The following is an 8,658-nucleotide window of genomic DNA, read 5'->3' as shown; positions in this document are numbered from 1 at the left end:
ATATTTCATTGGACTGCCTTTAGCTTTGACTACGACACGCATTTGCCGTGGCATCACTTTGAAAAGCTTTTGCAATTTCACAACATTTTTCACCAAGATCTTTTAGTGATGATGAGAGAGTCAGACCACTGCTTAAAGCCGTCTCCAGCACACAAGATCTTGTTGTGATGATGGGAGAGTCAGACCACTGCATAAAGCCGTCTCCAGCACACAAGATCTTGTAGTGATGATGGGAGAGTTGGACCACTGTGTAAAGTCATTTCCAGTACATCTCAAAGATTCTCAATGGGGTTAAGGTGGTGGCTAATCCATGTGTGAACATGATGTCTCATGCTTCCTGAACCACTCTTTCAAAATTTGAGCCCCATGAATCCTGGAATTTTGGAATATGTCGGTGCCATCAGGGAAGAAAAAAATTAATTGATGGAAAAACCCAATCATTTAGTATATCTAGGAAGACAGTTGACCTAATTTTTGGGGACATAATGTTGCTGCACCTATACTAATTATCCAGTGGAAGTCTCTTATCTATTTTCGTAGCTAAATCCAGGTGGTGACTTTTTTGGCCAGGCAGTGCATGTCACAGTTTTAAATAAAGGCCTTGAAATAAAGACTTGTCCCATCTACTGTATGCTAAAAGATGATCATCTGACTATCCTGATAATATCGAGGTTCAGGACCAATGTCAAGTTCCATACTTGTATCTGAAGATCAACAGGAAGCTGAACAACATTTTACAACCTCCAGGATTATGATGGATAGATATAATATAGCTGAAATTATATAAATTGAATATAGGGGGGACGATCCTGTGGGTGATGCTTTATTTCAGAGCACTTCCAATTGATTAGCCAATCATTATTAACCACTTGCCGTCCGCCCGTTGTAAAAAAAACGGACGGATGGCACTGCTGCATTGGCGGGTTGCCGTCGCCAGACGGCATTTTTTTTCTGCTCACGCGCACCCCCTAGCGGGCACGCACGGGCAGAAAAGACCCGACCAATGCAAACACCCGTTACCGGGTGTTTCACATATAGACGATCGGTGGCTCCATAGCCCGCCGATCGTCTATATGTGCTTGTTTTTTCGCCCACACATGCGCTACACATGTTACATATCGCCGCGAACGTCGCAGGGAGAGCAATCATTTTAGGGCCATCAATCACTGATAACACTAAACTGATGAGCGGTAACAGCTTTTAAAGCGTCGCCTATGGCCAATTTTGGGTATTATCGTTTTTTGAGGTTTCGCGCGCGCACGCAATTTTAAGGCTTGACATGTTTAGTGTCTTTTTACCCGACGTGACCCCATCTTTTATATTTTACCAAAAAATTGGGTAATAATAAATGTTTTATCATTTAATATAGGGGAAACTGTTTTTTTTTTTAAATTTCGGTAATTTTTCCTTAATATAGTAAAAAAATAAAACCCCCAGTGGTGAATAAATACCACCAAAAGAAAGCTCTATCTGTCCCCAAAAAAGGGTATAAAATTCATTTCAGTACAGCGCTGCATGACGGAATAAATGTCAGTCAAAGTACCGCAGCGCTGAATACTGAAAAATGGCCTGGATGGGAAGGGGGTTTAACACCGCGAATGCCAACTGGTTAAATAAATGCTAAATTATGCATATTCCTTTTAGTCATTGTGGTCTCAATAGCATTGTTACCTTATCTCTGCGTTTAGGTTTACTACTCCTAGTATTCTTGCTTACCAAGACCTTACCATGAATATAATTCTCTTTCCTGCATTATATATGTATTCTAAAGGTATTCTATCTAACATTTGCCACAGAGGATGCACATAATTCCCATTAAAGAAGTACTGATTGCATCCTTGTGTCATAATGTCGGTTTTAATTATTATAGTTATATAAGCAAGCCATTATGTTTAAATCTATTATATCGGGAAGGTTCAGAATTTGAACATGACCTCTCTCCAAAACGAAAAAAAATATATACATATTTACGATCTGCAAACTCTGCTTAACCCCTGTCTTATGGAGCAATTCAAATGTGCTTTGAAATATCTAGTAAAATATTTGCACTGCGCCGTACAGTAATTCTCACAGCTTGAAAACTCAAGCCAATGTGTTAATCACACGAGTAAGCTATAGCAAGAATGAAAATAAATAACCCCTGTATTTTTATGTGCGCCATGGGAGAAAGGAAAGACTTATTTATTTAGAGATTCCTTTTTGCTGCATTCATGCCTTTCAGGACAAAGGGACCGATCCACTTAGGGGCTCGAGAATCTTAGAAGGTGTTTGAGTTTGCATAAGAGGATGTCCTGGGTAGCAAGAGCCACAGCAATGATTGCAGCTTCAGGATATACAGGATCATTTCCTGAAAGCGAATGGTACTAGCAAGTGTAAAATAGCTCATGTCACTTGCAGCAGAGAATCTCCACTAACAGCTGGGAAAGGAATTCACTACATCGCAGGCAATTTCCACAACTTACTTGCAGGTAAGAAAACTTTTCCATCGTACTCTTACCGTGCACAGAGCACAGGCTACAAGATGGATATATCAGACTCAGTTCTTAATATAGACTATTACTTGTTAAACTACCTAGACAGGTGGAACATTATGCCGCATGGACACTGCTTATGTTCTAATACCTTTTGACACTTCATGTTGAAGGTGGTTTACACAATTTAATCCTAATGTTCCTAAATTGTATACCTGTATCATGCATAGCACTGTGTTTTCAGATGAGGGCAAACATTGATAATAACAAATTTGCTAATTTACAGAAATCTGCAAAATGTTGAACAGTAATGACTAGGGATGCACCGATACTTTTCAAGTACCAGTGCCGATACTTGGCATTTTCATGAGAACTACCAGGGTTGCGGAGTTTGCAGCTGGGACCTGGCCCTGGCGCTCCACCACTGTCCTGAAATCATTAGTCTGTATTGTTTTCGGAAAACTGTCACATGACAATAATCAAAAATGTATCAGTACTTGTGTCTGTAAGTACTTGGGCAAGTATCAGTACTTGTACTTGAAAAATGGTATCGGTGTATCACTTATTTATATTTATAAAAACAAAATCATACAATAAAACAGAAATGTACAAATCCCAGGAGCTCTGCGTGCTCCTTACCAATGACCGCTGACTCCTAACTTTTGAATTTTTCTCTAGTCTAGTCTTGGAGCTCGAAAGTATCTGTACATGTCCTTGTACCAAGTACAGTACTTGGTATCGATGCATCCCTAGTAATGACTATTCTTTGCTTTAAATATATTTATATAATATATTTTTTCTTATTTTTAATAATTGTTAATTAAAAAAAAGCAAGGGACACAATCACTATTTATGCATTTTTTTTACTACAGTCTAAACTTTAAACCTATATATCGGTTTATATGTGTTTTTGTCTAAAGGCCAATTATTTTACAATGTATTGGGTGGAATGTATCAAAACTGGAGCAGTTGTCCATAGTAAGCAATCTGCTTCTCTCTTCAGTTTGTTCTGTTAAGCTTTCAAAATTTAAGATAGAATATGATTGATTGCCATGGGCAACTTCTCCAGATTCTGTCTGCTCCAGTTGTGATAAATTCCCCCTACTGTGTATATTTGTAACAAATTCTCTCTGTAAAAATATGTTTCAAGTTTATATAGGCCTCCATTGCTGATCCCCATGCGAAACGTGCTAGTTACCTGGCAGTCTCTGGCTTCAATACTTTTCGTTACTAACCCAGAAAAAGCATGCAATTACTGAACACTTACCTCTTATGTAATGGAGATGTGGAGGGGTACAGGTATGTGTAGTCCAAATTAGGATTGCAGCCTGGGGTGACGACGCTGCTGTCCCTCCTTAAATATAGTATATAAGGGAGCATTGCTACTATAGGGCAGGAAGTGTGTTACTGGCAGGATCACCAGGTGAAAATAAAGAGAAAAGAAATGCCTGAAAAAGGGAAACTAATGCAGCCCCCACATCCATGGACTGGAAATCTGCAATATATTGCATTTTTTGTGTTTGGGTTTAGATAAGCTAAACCTGCAGAGAGAAAAAATGAATTTGACACATAGGCAGTTCTCTCTTTTCAATCAGCCAGAGCAGACTGATATAGTCACTGTGCATAATTAAAAAAAATCATAACCCATATATGTAATTGGCAAATATGATTATACTTAAATAGGTTTTATTGTTTAAGAAAAAAAGTGCTAATTATCAAATCAATAATTTTCCTATGATCTCTATTCCCACGGCAAAGAAAGTGGATTGGTAGAATTTGCTTGTTATTCAAGACACTATTACTGATCATCTAAACTCAGTTTTCACTGATTCTGGTGGGTCACAGTATTTGTAATACAACAGCAGCCGGAAATCCACAGGTTGTCCTCCTGTGTTATCAGTACAGCACTCACCCTTGACTTCTAGTACAACAATAAATGTTATTTGTAGATAGAGCTACAAAGCTTACATAGCTGTTAGACTTGAAATATAGTACCATGCATGATGCATATATCTATATATTTATATAAGTAATCATGTGTTTCAAAGAGGTCACTGCATACTGTATATATTACGGTATAATAATAGGAATTATTTACTATTATGAAAACAAAATCTTCTGAAGTAGCATGTACTTGTGTATAACTAGGCTATTGTGGGTCCACAGATCTCTCTCTTGTTAAATACTTCTTCGCATTTCCCTTGCACTCCATAAAGCTCAGATAGAGGGTCTGACCTCTCACTGTGGAATGTTTGTAAAAATAACCCTCTAAGTACTGAACAGATATCAATCAACAGGAAATGTTTTCATCTTCCTTTTGAAATTTGTGTAATCTTTTCTACATATGGAATGTTTTACATCCTCCATCTATAGTGATGATATTTACACAGAGGATGGGTTGATTTATACGCTACATATGAATACTGATAACAATACTAGTACACTTCTTCAGTTTATGTTTCAACACACTTATTTTAGTGGTCTCCGGTTGTGGAAAATGGTTACTGATAGTTTAAATAACATGTATTTTAGATTTGAGCGAACCTACATTTTGTAACTGTTGATAACAATTTGAAATGGGTAGAGCACACCAGTTCTAAAGAGATGTGTACCTAGGATGGCCTATGATAGAGGCATGAGGGGTTTACACTTGGAAGAACCAGTTGGGAGCTTAAAGATAAACAAACAAACAGCACATGACTCAAACCAAGTAGACCACAGGATGCTAAACTTTGTTCCTCAAGCTGTGGTGAAATTACAAATCCCCTTATGCATCTGGAAGTCATGCCTCTGGCTGTCAAAGTTTTTTAATGCCTTATGGGACTTTTAGTTCCACAACTTGAGGGCTGTGGTTTGGCTATCTCTGCACTAGACCTTATTTCACCAAATGATCAGACCAGTTTGTCCTCTGACATTCTCATCTTCGATTCCATGTTTGTCCAGAAAGTTCCACATCTACTTTAACCAAGCCACTACACACATATTTAAAAATTATTTCCAGGGTCAGCTTTTTTGGGTGTGCATCTAGCAAGCCATTGTAGACTAACAATGTTCTATAATTAGGGGCAGGGAATTGATTTAAATGGGCGTAGTTCTACGAGAGGCATATCTTTAACCTTCTGTACAATGTAATTTAAAAAAAACTATGTACAGGATGATTTACATACAACCTAGCTTATACAGAGCAAGGATCAAGAGTATAAAATAGTATAATGTACAACATAGTAAATGCAAGGACCAGCAGTATAATATTCAACATAGTGAATTCAGTGCAGGGGTCAGGAGTATAATGTACAACATAGTGAATGCAGAGAAAGGGTCAGCATTATGTAACATACAGCACTGTCTACAGAGTGCAGTGATAAGCAATTTTGTGCCCCTTACTGCTGGTTATTGGGAGAAAATACACCCCAAAGTTGGTCTAAGTGGAATAATAGAACCTCCACCTCCATCCTAAAATGGCTAGCCCTTCTTTGCCTCCCCCACACAGAGGACCCACTGAGGACCCCCAGTGACCCAGTGTCTGTATGGCTGCACAGTGTGGGTGAGAAACATCTCAGCTCTTTCCTTCTCACCAGATCTTTCACTGCTTCTTCTTCTCATCACTGCTCCAGCATCAGACCAGTACCCAGCTTCACCCACTAAGGAGGCACTGCCCCGCCCCCACAATACAACAGGCCACCCTGTATATGATTTGCATATTAATACACTTTTACTGGATTTTCATGTGAATGCAGCACTATGTGAATGCAGCATATGAATTAGCTGTGGGCACAACGTAACAGGGTAGGGCTGCTGGGACAGACCTTGTCCAAGGAAATCCATGACAGTTGGTAAGTATGCATGTGCATATCAACAAGTATAGTGAATGTGACTCCGATTACAATATAATAATCAATAATAATGAAAAGAAATATTTCACAATGCACTTCTCAATCCTCAATGAATCGGATTAAAGTTATTCAGGGAATGTAAAAAGCTCAAAATATACAGTTTGCTAAAGCTTTATTTAATGGAAAAATTACATAACGTATATATTTAAATACCTTGTACTTTGGAGTTACTTCCCTATATTTTTTTCATAGTCACATAGTATTTGAGGTTGAAAAAAGGTCCATCAAGTTCAACCTTTGTGTGTCTGTGTGTGTCTGTTGTGCATGTGTGTGTATGAGTCCCCGTGTGGTCTAGTATTTAAGTGTACCTGCACCCCTGTACAGAGGAAACTAACCACAAGATAGGTCAAAAAGTCAAGTTAGCTGTAAAAATACTTGACCTTGCTTTAATCCAACCTGTCCATCTTGCAAGGTCCAGGATCTTGTGTACCCCGAGATTGTCACTTTATTGCAGCACAGTCACTTGTATTGTCTGACATGTTTCGTACGAGAACCTTTAGATATAGAAAATTGCTGTTTATGTATGTAATAATGCGCAACTGTTGCTGCACAAGATAGTTTGTACACATGTAAATTTTACAATCTCTCTTTATTTGGCTTTCTACATAAAAATATCTACATAATAAATGTCCAGTCATCCAATGACCCCTTACTACACAAAAAATATCTTGAAGTATTGTCCTTTGCTATACCTATATGTCTATTTAAGACAAAGAAAGATGTGTTAGGTATTCACAAATGTTTGCAGTTTTTTTTAACTAAACTATGGTATATCCTGACCCCTGTTGTTAAAAACAATAATAACAGGATGACAGCCTAAGTAGTGCTGACAGCAGATACCTATGTGGTTCATGCCAAATGACCGCGCACTTCTCGAACTTTACTGGGATTTCCCAGTTTGAACTACTTGTCATCCGCCTATTGTATATAAACCAACAGAGGATAAGTGCTTTACTGCATTTCGCCTTGTATGTATAGCATTTTTTTTTCTGCTCGCACGTGCTAGCAGGACACAGTAAACGTTTTAAATAACTGGTAATGGCTGTTACATACAAGCGTTCGGGCGGCTCTACAGCCACCCGATCACTTTAATGGTGCAGAGGAGTGTGCCTCCCACCGCTATTCCAGGTGCCGCTGTCCCCCATGCTGGCCCAGGACCGGCACTGTGGTTCTCTATACTGGGAGCGGAAGGAGATCAGCACACTTGCCGAGCTCCCCTCTGATTTCTGAATGCGGAAGTGGCGTGTATTGCATTACTTCCGCCTTCAGCCTGGCATTTCTCCAGCTGCAATAGATCTCTGCTTCTACAGCTTCTTTGGGGGTCCCTAGGTGATATTAGGGCTCTCAGACCCCCTGATATCTCTATAAAGAGGACCTGTCATTGTATTGGCAAATATATATTTTTTTTAAAAACGTATTAGCCTTTTTCTAGTTAGAAGCATGGAAAAGTGAAATATTTGAAAAAGATCGTAAGTCAGGGGAAATCTCACTTACAGATTAGACAAACTCTTATTAGAGGGCCTAGCAAATTAGGTAACCATCTTCCAATCCACCACAAGAAGTTCTCCCAGTTCAAGTATGAAGCAAAAGCTAGACAGTGTTTACAGTGTTAGGCATATCAATTGCTAAAAGCTTAGTGAATAGAAAGTTATTGGGAGAAGTAGTCTGGTGCAAGGGTGATTTGCAGGTGCAAGGGTGATTTGCAGGTGCAAGGAGGATTCCGTATTCACCCACCAGAGGACCTTTTTACCTGTGTTGACTAATGTTAATTGAGCAATTTGCATGACTTTGCTGTACTTATGGTGATTAGGGATGGGGAACCCTCCTACCTTTTAACGGTAGTAAAAGCTTTTTGTGGTATATGCGGATGTCTACCTGCCTTGGAGAAAGACCATGATACGTTTGAGATCATAGAGGAGGTTGGTCCTAAAAAAGTACTATATTCATGGTAAAATTATTTTTTTGACTGTAGCATGCCAGTTCAGTATATGAATGGTGAAATCCTCTACTTCAGGTTAAATTTTCATGGGTAATTTAATTTGTACAGGCACTGTATTTGTAAACTGGATACCCATACAAGAGAGATAATTTGTTAAACAAAAAACAAGAAATCTCTGTACTGCTGAGTAGGTATTTTGCAAATAAAAGCCTTGGTTTGTAAGTTTCATGGGATTCTTGAGTCTTTTAGTCAATAAAAAGCTAGTTACTAAGAGAAGGAAACGGTTGTTAGGTGCGTTACAGACATTTTTTAAGTGTTCCTATTAAAGTGTATAGGGTCCACATACATACATACA

At 38.7% G+C, this 8,658-nt stretch overlaps 1 protein-coding gene across 1 annotated transcript in view; it reads left to right on the top strand.

Moving 5' to 3' along the window:
• Window positions 1-2,242: 2,242 nt before the first annotated feature.
• GPR182 (G protein-coupled receptor 182) overlaps window positions 2,243-8,658 on the top strand; it is an 8,693-nt gene continuing 2,277 nt past the window's right edge. Inside the window, exon 1 of the mRNA XM_018568608.1 lies at window positions 2,243-2,468. The gene's annotated coding sequence lies outside the window, so the exon portion shown is untranslated. The remainder of the gene's footprint in view (window positions 2,469-8,658) is intronic.

The sequence above is a fragment of the Nanorana parkeri genome, unplaced genomic scaffold, assembly GCF_000935625.1.
Source record: "Nanorana parkeri isolate BGI_ZX_2015 unplaced genomic scaffold, ASM93562v1 scaffold1216, whole genome shotgun sequence".
Taxonomy (NCBI): Eukaryota; Metazoa; Chordata; class Amphibia; order Anura; family Dicroglossidae; genus Nanorana; species Nanorana parkeri.
Note: the sequence above shows the minus strand (reverse complement) of the source record. Positions and strands in the feature narration are given on the sequence as shown.